Below are 11,952 nucleotides of genomic sequence, written 5' to 3'. Positions count from 1 at the left end.
CCAGTTTCTCTTCCCAGGCTTCAGAGTGTAGACAGGCTTGGGTACGACAAAATTTTAATTAAAGCTTGTCTCTGCCACTTACTAATTTTATTATATCAGCCAAATTACTTAACTCCTGTGCCTCAGTTTTTCCTTGTTTGCGAATTGAGGTGGTTTACCAAGATTAATTATTCAATCCATATCGAGTGCTAAGCACACTCCGTAAATGCTAGCTTCAAAAAGAAAACGAACAAGTAGGTAGTCTGCAGAGGGGAATGGTCAGGTCCACTACAACAGTGGCCTCACACTTGTCTTCCCTGGAGTTTGATCACTCCAGACTGAAAGTCCCCTCCACGGTCTGACTTTAATTCTGTTGAAAGGTATTTTCTCAGGCGTTACTAATATCTTCGTCAGGCTGGCATCTTCAACCACCATGCTTCCAGTTCTCTCAGCCCTTGAAGAATGGCTGTCAGACAGCAGAGAATGCGTCAACGGGAAAATGGGCAAAGCAGCAGGTTAGGGAAAGAGGGCAGCGATTTTCTGTCACAATTACTGCACTATGCCCAGCATGTAGAGGGACACCTGGTAACGCGATGGACCTTCCATCTTGGGTGTTAAATAACTGAGTCAGGGAAAGCATTAAAATGAGGGGTGCCTGGGTGGCTCAGTGGGTTGGGCATCTACTTTGGCTCAGGTCACGATCCTGGAGTCCTGGGGTCGAGCCCCGCCTCGGGCTCCCTGCTCAGCGGGGAGTCTGCTTCTCCCTCTGCCTCTTACCCCACTCATGCTCTCGAGCTCTCTCTCTCAAATAAATAAATAAATAAATAAATAAAATCTTAAAAAAAAGAAATTATTAAAATGAGAAATAATTTTCAGTGCAGCGCAAGGCAGGTACAAGTAGAATACCAACGGAAGCCGAATTTAGAACTAAGAAAGTGAAATGGTTAGAAAAGCGAGGAAAACTCTCATAATCGTTACTCTTAACGCTGAGTGCTTACTGTGTCGGTGGCACTGTCCCGAACATTTTAAATGTACTATTTTATAATCCTCACAATTCCCCTATATGAGCTGGGCACTCTTCTCCAACATTCCCATTTTACAGAGAGGGAGACTGGGACACGGAGAATACAGGCTAAGTAACTTGCACCCAAATCCTACAACTGGTAAGAGGTAGAGCCAAGATCCAAACCCAAGCAGGCTGACTCGAGAGACCATGTTCTTGACGTGGACACTGTGCAAGAACGAGACAAGGCTTTTCCCCATTTACGATGACGTTGGGGCCGGCCCATGTGTGTGCTCAGGTGCACCTGTCCTCACGTGGCCCCCACCGCCCGCCGCACCGCACTGCACCCCACCACTTCTAAACGATTTGAAGAACACACTGTCGTGTTTCTGGAGCCGGTGATTTCTGGGTTCAAAGCCCCGTCTTCTCACTAATGCGCTGTCTGACCTTTGCAAGTTACTGAACGTCTCTGAGCCTGCCTTTTGATCTAGCTGGGTTCGGATTTCAGCCGTGCCACCGATCGTGGGCAACTCTGGGCGCGTCGTGAGGTCGGTACCACGCGGGTGACAGTGTCCACCGTTAGCGCCGGCCCCTCCCTAACACGCCGGCTCTGCGGGACCCGGTCCCCGCTGTCCCGGCGCCGCCGCTGGGCTCGGCCGCTCCCCGCACCGCGCGCCCCGCCAGACCCCCACGGCCCCCCGCACCAGCGCCGCCGCCCGGGCCGGGCCGGGCAGCCACAGGGCCGCGCGGGGCCCCACGCAGACCAGGAAGCCCGAGGCCTGCGGCGGACGCGGGCAGGCCACGCCCCGCACAGACCGCGAGGCCCGAGCGCCTACGGCCACTGCCATCATCAAATTCCGGGATTCTGTCGCGATGAACCACCACCCAACGCAGAGCCCAGTGCCGCTCGCCAGTCTCCATCTTTGGAGTCGGAAGAATGAGAGCTGGCCGAGGGGGAATCCCGGTTTGGGGCTACTGGGGTACGGCGGCTGCCTGGGGACCAAAACGTCTCTAAGGTAAAGTTGCAGCCTGAAGCGATTTTTTGACCCCCGACACTTAATGGGCTGCTGAAGACCCGGATGTGTCTGGGACTGGCCGAGGTACCCATTAACGCGCCCCCGCTAGACCATCCCCCTCCTCCGCTTAGGATTGGGCATTATGTACGCCAATCATCACTTCTCCCTCCACTCACTCTTCAAGGGTGGGGTGTAGTCCCGGCATCCCGTCTCCTATTGGTGTGGCCGAGAAGAAGAGGGCGGGGAGGCCGGCTGAGGTCGCCCAATGGGCGTCGTGGCGTGTGGGGAAGGCGGAGCCGAGGCGCTTGGCAGCTGCCCAATCAGCGTCCTTGTTTGTGTGGTGCCGCCGCCGGTGCAGCCGCCGCCGCCGCCGCCGCTGCCCCCCGTCTGTACCGCAGTGTCTGCTCCGCCCGCCCGCCCCGGTCCGGCCCGCCCCCCCTCCCCCACCCCCGACCCCGGTCTCGTCGGCGGGGCCCGGAACCCACTGTGCCGTCGCCTCCCTTTTTCGACGCCTCCGCCGCCGCCTGAGGAGGCGAGCTCGCCGGGAGTTACACCGCCACCGCCAGGTGAGGAGCTTTGGCCTAGGCCCGCCTGGCCGCCCGCCCGCCCGGGGGCGGCGAGCAGCGAGGACGGGAGGGAGCGGGGAGGAGGCAGCGGTGGCGGAGGTGGGGGAAGGGAAAGGTGGAGGGCGGGGGAGGGGAAGCGCCCGCGAGCCGACGCCCGCCCGCGCGCCCCCGCCTCGCGTCCCCCTCCCCCGCCCGGCCCCGCGCGCCCCCGCCTCGCGCTCCCCTCACCTCGTCCCCTCCCCCGCCCCGCGCGCGCGCTCCCCGGCCTTTCCCTTCGGCCTCGCGCGCCCCCGCCTCGCGTCCCTCCGTTCCTTCTGCTTTTACTCTTTTTCCCCTCCCGCGCGCCCCGTTTCCCCCGCCATCCCCGCTTCCACTCCCTGCCTCCCGCCCGCCATGCTCCCCTCCGCTCCTCTCTAGCGCCCCCCCAACTCTCTCCGCCCCCGGGGGTGCCCTCGGGGGTGTGGGGGCCGCTCCCCGCGCGCAGTCCGGTGTCCGCCCGCCGCCGGGACCCGCGGGGGGTCCTTCGGGTGAAGGGAGCGCGGGGGAATTCTCTTTATTTAGGGGAAGGGATTGGGAGCGCAGAACCGTGCCCCTTTATTCCGTCGCCCTCCCGTCGGAGAAGGGAATGGTCTCCGCCCGGGTGGGTGGGTGCTCCTCTTCCGGAGCGACCTTAGAGCCCCTTTCCTCGGCGAGGTTTCTGGGGCGCTTTCGATGTGTCTCCCAGTTCAGTGCCCGGGGGTCGACGGAGCTAGGACTGGCCCTTCCCGGACCGGAGCGGGACTTAGAGTACTTTCTGCCTCTCTGCTCGCAGTGACGCCGAGGAGCTAGCCACTCCTGTGGGTGCCGTTCGCCGGCCCGGGACAGCTCTCCCCCCCTCGTAAAGGCGTGCTCGCCTCTTCGGACTCTTCCCCAGCAGACGCGCGATGTTAGCTCCTAGGGCTGGCGCGGAGGTGGAGGTGGAGGCATTGGTGGTGGGTGGGTGGCATGTGCCTGTTGGCCGAGCTAGCCGTTGGCCTTTTCTTCTACTGTCATCCGGAGAGTCAGGTAGCCTGCAGAGAACGAGTTTTCTCGTTTCCGATAAATGATTATTTGGAGGGCTTTTGTGTGCTTGTGAGAAAGCTGGGAGACGCTTACTATGTTTCAGTAAAGGAAAAGAGCAGTGCTTTCAGGCCGGGCTGCGACAGAGATTTGGACTAGCAGCAGCTGGAGTAAAGGCAGGTCTCACGGATCCATGTTGAAGAGCTGATGCTTTTGAGTTTTTGAAACATTTTTATTTATGAAAATTCAGTTTTTGGATAGATAGTGCGTGCATGTGACTCAAAGTGAAATCTTCCCTCTCACTTCTCCAGGCGTCTAGCCCCACTCCCCATTCACGGTTTTCTGGTGGTTTTCTGGCAGCAGCGTGCCTGTGCGTTGGAGATTAAGCAAAGTTTTGCTTTTTCTCTGATGCACTGACCTAAACTCTTAAGTCTGACTCATGTTTTTGGTGTCAGAGTGATCTTGGCGGAGTACTGTTCTAGAGCAACATTTGTATCTGTACTTGATTGGGAGGGGGCTGCTTCTGCAGCGTCCGAAGGTGGGGCTCGGGAAGGCCAGCATCTCTTGGAAATGGTGCTGCTTTTTCGTAACTGATATCTGGTCTGTGTTTGGGGATGGGCTGGGTCAAGGATAGTCTTTCCTTGGGCTTTTTAAGCAGGTAGGTTGTGTGAATAATGAGTTACTAGGAGTACTGATCTGGTAGTGCTGTCTTCCGTTTTTAGAGGAATACAGTTTTTTAGTCCAGGGGCAGTTGTAGTCATCGTGGTAAGGAATGAAGCAGATAAATATCAATCGGTAGGAATCAGAAGGCCAGACCTGTAGGCTGAGTGGCCCAGTTTGAGAAGAGGTGAGGCTTATGGACTCTTGTCCTGCTTATTCCTTACTTGAGAACACTTGGATGAAGTGAGAGGAATTTGTCGCTGACAGCAGCATCCATCTTTATGACACTGTGGTTTGCCTCCCCTGACTGTGTGTGATGTCTGTTAACTTCCTGTTTAGAGGCAGTCCGAAAAGGGTCTGAATAGAGGCTGCACTCAAATACTTGTCTAGGAGCAGTGTTGACCAGGTTCCCTGATTCAGCCCTTCAAGTCTAAGTTCTGGCAGTAATTTTTACTGCTGTGTTTAGGATAAGGCCACAGGTGTGGAGGGAAGATGTGAAAAATTTTTTCTGAACCTCACAGTCTTAAAGTGTATTCAAAGCCTGTGTGCTGCCCTCCTTTCTCTCTTTCTCGGACAAATGTTTCCGATCCCCCCCCCCATACTTTTTTTTTTTTTTCTTTTTTCTTTTTCTTTTTTCCCCCTTTCCCAGGCTGGGTCTGGCCAGACCTTCAGGTTGAATTTTGGTTCCAGAACAGCAGAATGGGGGTGGGAGGAGGGTGCCAGTGTGTGAGTAATAGTATCCTGATAGAATGCTGGGACCTCTGGATTCATCCTAGCTTTAAGCAGTGTGTTGTATGTAAACCAGGCCTCTTGCTTCAATTGACTGTTCCTTCCTTCCTTACCTTCCCCACCCACCATGTGTAAGGGAACAGCAGTTGTGCTGTCCTGGTTCCTAGACTGGAGTATATTCCATGTCAGCCAACTCATTGGGATAAGCGTGTTGACATCCAGGAGCCCCTCTGTACTCAGAATACTTGTGTTGTTTGATTGATTAAAACAACTGCTAGAGAAAGTGTAATATTTGAGCCTCAACTAGGACCAAGGAGTTTTCTTTTCTAGATCTTTTACAGTACGTAAAGCCGTGCATCATTACGTATCAAGGCACAATAGCCAAGCATTTTCCGAAGCAGTTTAGAGGGGAGGGGAAAAAAAAGACACACCCAGATTGACTATAAATTTAGCTCTGGTGTAAAGCTGTCCATTTCTTGCTCAGGAAAAGATTCGACCTATCAGATAATGCCACACAAAGTTGCAGTTCCCCTGCATTGGCTAAGCTTGGGAAAAGGTATATAAGGAAGTTCATTTTTTTGTTGAAAAGGTGTGCCTTTTAGGGGGAAACCTTCTATTAGCTGTATTGTTTGGTTTATCCTCAGAATTCCTGTGACACTTTCTGTAGGTAGTGGTTGGGGATCTTGGTGGCTCCAGAGTCCGTGAAACAGAGAGACTCCTGTATTTGTGTAGTAATGATGAAAACATGGAAGAATAGATCTGATTTGAAATGATTTCTTTTCATGTTCCACGTTTTACTCTCATGGATACTTGAAATATTCCCATGTAGTTTTGAGTTCATTCAGTAGGAAAGGAGTGAATCAGGGTCATTAAAGAGCTAAGCCTGTCTGCTTCTTAAATGGTGTGTCTCTCAAAATCCTCTAATCTTTGTCATTGCCTTAAATTGCCACTAACTGGCAAGAAGCTATCAGGAGTTTTGGGTTATAGTACCAAAAGCAACAGATGAATAAGAACACATATTTTGTTACTTTTGAGGTATGAAACTGGTCAAATCCCAGACCTCAGAGTAACTGTAGAAACTTCTTTGACAACATATAAACTTTTAATTGTTATTAATACTAACCAGTAAAGTATTAACAAAAATGACAATATCTCCACATTCCTGAGCCATTCTCTTTTTGCTTTTAACATCTGAATGGTATACATTTCTGAAATAATTCAGGTTACCATTACTTGAACCTGAAAGTCATGCTTTAAGCCTCCTGATCAAAGCTTTCTTAATCTTGTCTCATTTTGGGGGAAGGTGGAATTTTCAGTCACCCAAAATATAGGCTGGAATGTCAGTTGAATTTAGATTAGACATCAGAATTAATAAATTCCCATTATAGTTGTGAAGGATTAGAACTATTAAACAGAGAGTTAGTGAGTCTCTTACCTAGAAAATATTTGTGGAGTTAGCTTTTTGAGAGTATTTAAATTCAGACTTCCTGGGACGGAGGTTGTAGAGCTAAGAAGTAGCAAATTGGAATTGCTACACCAGTAGAATAGAGGTGTAGAGAATGTAGAAATCCTGGGTCAAATCCTAGTTTTGCCATTTATTAGCTATATGATTTTGGATAAGGCTTCTAATTTTTTCCCCCTATCCCACCCACCCTCCAAAGGCTCCTAATTTTTAAATTATCATTTCTCTCAAAGTAAAAGTCTGTTCTTACAGTGGCCTGTAGGGTCTTGCATGATCTGCGGTTCCCCACCCCTTCTCTGTTGGTCTCTGTCATCCTTCTTCTTGCTCACTCCATTCCAGCCACCTTGACTTGGTACTTAAATACATCAGTCACGCTCTTTATCCTAGGACCTTTGCGCTGGCTGTTCCCTCTAGTGGGAAATAGCTAGTTTTTCCCACAGAGATAATACGAACGACTAATTTCCTTACCTTCAAGTCTTTGCTTAAATATGTCACCTTTTCAGCGAGATCTCTTAAAATTGTACCTTCAACGCCCACCTCTCACTCCTTATTTTTCCATGCTGTATTTTCTTTTTTTACAGTCCTTATAACTTTATAACATGTTTGTTACATTTATTGCTTTTTTTTTTTTAAAAGATTTTATTTATTTATTCGACAGAGATAGAGACAGAGCGAGAGAGGGAACACAAGCAGGGGGAGTGGGAGAGGAAGAAGCAGGCTCATAGCGGAGGAGCCTGATGTGGGGCTCGATCCCAGAACGCCGGGATCACGCCCTGAGCCGAAGGCAGACGCCCAACCGCTGTGCCACCCAGGCGCCCCTCATTTATTGCTTTTTTAATTTAAATTAAATTAACCAACATATCATTAGTTTCAGATGTAGAGTTTGATAGGAGTTTCATATAACACCCAGTGCTCATCACATCATGTGCCTTCTTTAATGCCCATCATCCGATTACCCCATCCCCCCTTTACCTCCCCTCCAGCAGCCCTCAGTTTCCTATAGTTAAGAGTCTCTCATGGTTTGTCTCCCTGTTTGATTACTTCCCAATCAGTTTTTCCTCCCTTCCCCTGTGATCCTCTGTGCTGTTTCTTGAGTGAAACCATATGATAATTGTCTTTCTCTGATTGACTTTTATTGCCTTTTTTAAAAAGTTTATTTATTTAAGTAATCTCTGCATCCAGCGTGGGGCTCAGACTCACGACCCTGAAACCAAGAGTTGCGTGCTCCTCCAACTGGGCCAGTGAGGCACGCCCCCCCCCCCCCCTTTTTTTTTTTTTAACATTTATTGCTTATTGGTTCCCCTCCTATGATACAAGGTCTGCAAAAGCATGGATTTATTTTGGTGTTTTAACGCCTAATACAATACTTGATATATAGTTAATAATAAATATTTGTTGATCAAATAAGAATAATAACTGTTTTCCTAATCTCCTGATTGTTTATAACAAAAGTACAAAACGTAATTAGCATAATACGGGATTTTAAAGTGTGAACTTTGAAACATCATACAAATAATGATGATAAAATTATTGCCTGCCCATTGAAATGGTAAATAACACTTCATTATACAAAAAAACCTTCATGTATTCACATAGATTATCATATCTCTCCTGAACTCCAACCTCGTTTCACCAGTTTTCTGCTGTGTGCTGGACATAACCACTTCTGTATTCGATGGTACCTCACACTCAGCATTTTCATCATCAGCGCCCCTTCTGTGACTCATTGAGTTACCTAAGCTAGAAATGGGAGCACCATTGTCAGTTATCTCTTAACTATTACTTTCTAAATATTTCTGTAGCCCGGTACCTCTTTCTCTGTCTCTGTTGCTGGTGTCCTGCTTCAGGTCTACAACTCTTATTTGGGAGGTTGCTGGGATCTCTTACAGGTCTTTGTTTTTAGTTTTGTTGCCTTTTAAACTCTTAATCATATTGTCTTCAGAATGGTCTGACATAGAGATCTGAGTATTCTCTTGGCCTTTCTCAAAAGTATTCAATAGTCTCCATTCGTACAAAGGTAAAATTTTAAACTTTGCATAGTATTCGGGCTCTGTAATCTTGGCCTTTACCTTTCTATCCGGTCTTACATTTCTCCCTTACAGTTTATATGTGAGCAGATACAATTCTAGTTCCTAAATTAGCTTCCAAGTCTCATCTCAGATACTACTTTCTGGGAAGCCTTCTCCTGACTTTCCCAGAGAGACTTAGATATGCTTTCTTCTTTGACCTTACTCTATAAATGTTGTTTGTCTCCCCTCAGTGGTCTGTAAACATCCCGAAAGATACCATGTCTTTTTACTGTTGTGTCTCCAGTGCCTAGCATGGTACCTGTCATCTGAAAGATATTAAAGATATGAATACGAGAAAATGTTGCATACATTGAGAAGGTACCCCTTTTGTTATGTTCTGGGGCAGAAGAACAGTGTTGGAATCCTTGCTCTGCCATTTATCATCTGTGTGACCTTGGCTTAGTCCTTTGAAGCCTTCAAGCCATGCTTCCCTCACCTTAGAAATAGAGATCAAGAGCTGCTTTATGTCTTTCACTAGATTTCTGTGTCAGTCAAATGAAACTATACGTAAAGGTGCTTTATAAACTGTACAGCACTGTACAATTGTTACTTATTACATGCTGACACAAGCTGAGCTTTCCTCACAGCTCCTTTTTTCTTGTTCATATTGAAACAAGGCCCTTTTTTTTTAATCGTTGAAGCCATAAATACTCTTCTGCAACATGTGTTCTGTTGGTAGCCATTTTCATCAGTATGTGTGATGTACTCCTGTATGTCACCTTAAATGTTGAAGATTTAAAGACTTACCCCATATCCCAGTGGATAAAAAAGGTTGTGAAATCCTGGGAAGTTACCCCTCTCAGGGAGTGTCTCTGTCATGAATTCTGTAATTTTTTCCCAGATTTTTTTTAAAGATTTTATTTATTTGGGAGAGAGCAAGCAAGCACGAGTGGGGCGGGGAAGGAGCAGAGGGAGAGGGAGAAGCAGACTCCCCACCGAGCAGGGAGCCCTATGTGGGGTTTGATCCCAGGACCCTGCTACCATGACCTGAGCCGAGGGCAGATACTTAACCCACTGAGCCACCCAGGTGCACCTCTCAGATTTTTTTGATTGCATTTTTGCAACTTTGAGAACCTAAAATGAATTATTATTACTATTACTTGTTTATTTGAGAGAGAGAGAGCACGTGTGTGTGCACAAGTAGGAGGGCCAGAGGGAGAGGGAAACTCAGGCAGACTCCGTGCTGAGTGTGGAGCCCAATGCAGGGCTTGATCTCACATCCCTGAGACCATGACCCTGAGATCACAACCTGAGCCGAAACTGAGATGAGAGTTGGATGCTTAGCTTACTGTGTCACCCAGGCGTCCCTTAAAGGGAATTTTTAAAATGTGAACTCATTTTTCAAGCACTTTGTACTATTTTAATTTTTTTTTTAAAGTTTTATTTGAGAGAGCGTGAGCAAGCACGAGTGGGGAGGAAGGGCAGAGGAAGAGAGACGGAGAGAGAGAAGCAGGCTCCAGCAGGGAGCCTGACGTGGGACTCGATCATAGGACCCTGGGATCATGACCTGAGCTGAAGGCAGATGCTTAACCAACTGAGCCACCCAGGCACCCTGTACTATTTTAATTCTTATGGTAACTTCGTGGGGGAGACATTATAACCATTTTTTAAAAAATATTTTATTTTATTTGTTTGACAGAGAGAGAGAGACAGCCAGTGAGAGAGGAACACAAGCAGGGGGAGTGGGAAAGGAAGAAGCAGGCTCCCAGCAGAGCAGGGAGCCCAGTGCGGGGCTTGATCCCAGGACCGTGGGATCATGACCTGAGCCGAAGGCAGACGCTTAATGACTGAGCCACCCAGGCGCCCCGATATTACAACCGTTTTACAGATGAGAAAGCCCAATTCCCAGAGATAGTGTCATTTTGCTGGAATCCAGTGTTTAACAACTGCCTGACCTCAAAAGTTGTGATCTTAACCATTCTCCTGACATTTCTCATGGAGTTTTGTTTTGCCCTACAAAAACAAAAGCTAACCAAATAAAAAGTAGAATAGTATTAATATGTCTTTTTTTTTTTTTTTTAAGATTTTATTTATCTGACAGAGCAGAGAGAGAGCACAAGCAGGGGGAGCGGCAGGCAGAGGGAGAGGGAGAAGCAGGCTCCCCCACGGAGCAGGGAACCCGATGTGGGGCTCAATCCCAGGACCCTGAGATCGCCTAACCAACTGAACCACCCAGGTGCCCATTAATAGGTCTTACATGTAAAAAGTTATGTGGTCAAATAGTGTTTTGAAAAATTCTGGGTTAAACTAAGTTAAGGCAGATTTCTTTATGGCATGAATTCTCAGAGCCTTGTATATCTAAATACACATTGTACATTGGGAATGGTAGAAGAATGGCTAAAGTATGCAGAGGTTCTCAGAATTATTTGACCATGAAAGAGCTTCTTAAAGTATTAGTGATCTCAATACTTTGAGGATACTGTGCTTTGCTATTCTCCTTTCCTCTTCGAGCTGAAAGTTTTTCAAGGGTTGTCACTTTGGAATGAGGGAATTGATTGCTTTTGTATGCTGGTTTTCCAGAGAATTAGAATGGTGGCATTAAGCTAGATATTTTTTAGAAACTTCACTGGTACGGAGGCTGCCATTTTTCCCCCTGTGAATCTTCTAAGGCAAATGGCACAGCTCATCCAACTTGGCTCTCACTTTAAATGAATTCCCAGGAGGATAACTGAGCTTGCTGCCCCCGCCATCTTTAATCTAATGTGCTAGAAGCAGGAGGGTGAGGTTGCAACTTTTTAAGTAAACAGAAACCTTGGAGCCAAGAGCAAGAAGCCCTTCCTTTCTCTGAAGATGTTAGTACCACACTAGGGAATCTGTAAAGCCCATCATTTGACTGTGAGGCATGCAGAGGGACCTGGGGCTCAGAGGAGAGAAAGAGCCATACCTTTGGTTTCCAGTCCTTTGAAGGTGATATGTTGGTCTTGAAATTAAAAACAAAACAACTTGGAGAAGTTTGTTTACAGGCATAAAGTTTACCTGAATTGTGTTCACCCCTGAATTTTAAACTTTTATCTCAAAGTTTGAGCTACCAGTGAAAATATTGAAAATGTTTCCTCGATAGGATGATACTTTTTGGAGGGAGGGGCAGTTTTCTAATCATTCCTAAACATTTATATGGCTAGGTTGATGCATTACCATCAAAAAGATTGAAGTAATTGGTCTTGTGTCTTCCTACTGCCCTGGACAAGTTGGCTAGAAGACCCTATATTAGCTTCTATGAAAATTTGATGTGAGTAGCATGCCACTTTTGCCATATACTAGATTTTGGCTTATAAGTGTCCATGAGTAAATTAGTATGTTACTCTGATGCTGTTCTTTTCTTATTTTATAATTCAGGTAGTAAAGAATGCTCAGTTCCTCAGCTGAGTGCATTTTATTTTTTTATTTTTTTTAAAGATTTATTTATTTATTTATTTGATAGAGAGAGACA

General features: G+C 47.3%; 1 protein-coding gene across 1 annotated transcript in view; it reads left to right on the top strand.

Moving 5' to 3' along the window:
- Nucleotides 1-2,438: 2,438 nt before the first annotated feature.
- GATAD2B (GATA zinc finger domain containing 2B) overlaps nucleotides 2,439-11,952 on the top strand; it is an 89,229-nt gene continuing 79,715 nt past the window's right edge. Inside the window, exon 1 of the mRNA XM_040635678.1 lies at nucleotides 2,439-2,564. The gene's annotated coding sequence lies outside the window, so the exon portion shown is untranslated. The remainder of the gene's footprint in view (nucleotides 2,565-11,952) is intronic.

The sequence above is a fragment of the Ursus maritimus genome, unplaced genomic scaffold (assembly GCF_017311325.1).
Source record: "Ursus maritimus isolate PB19 unplaced genomic scaffold, ASM1731132v1 scaffold_2, whole genome shotgun sequence".
Lineage (NCBI taxonomy): Eukaryota > Metazoa > Chordata > Mammalia > Carnivora > Ursidae > Ursus > Ursus maritimus.
This window is presented reverse-complemented; position numbering and strand designations above follow the sequence as displayed.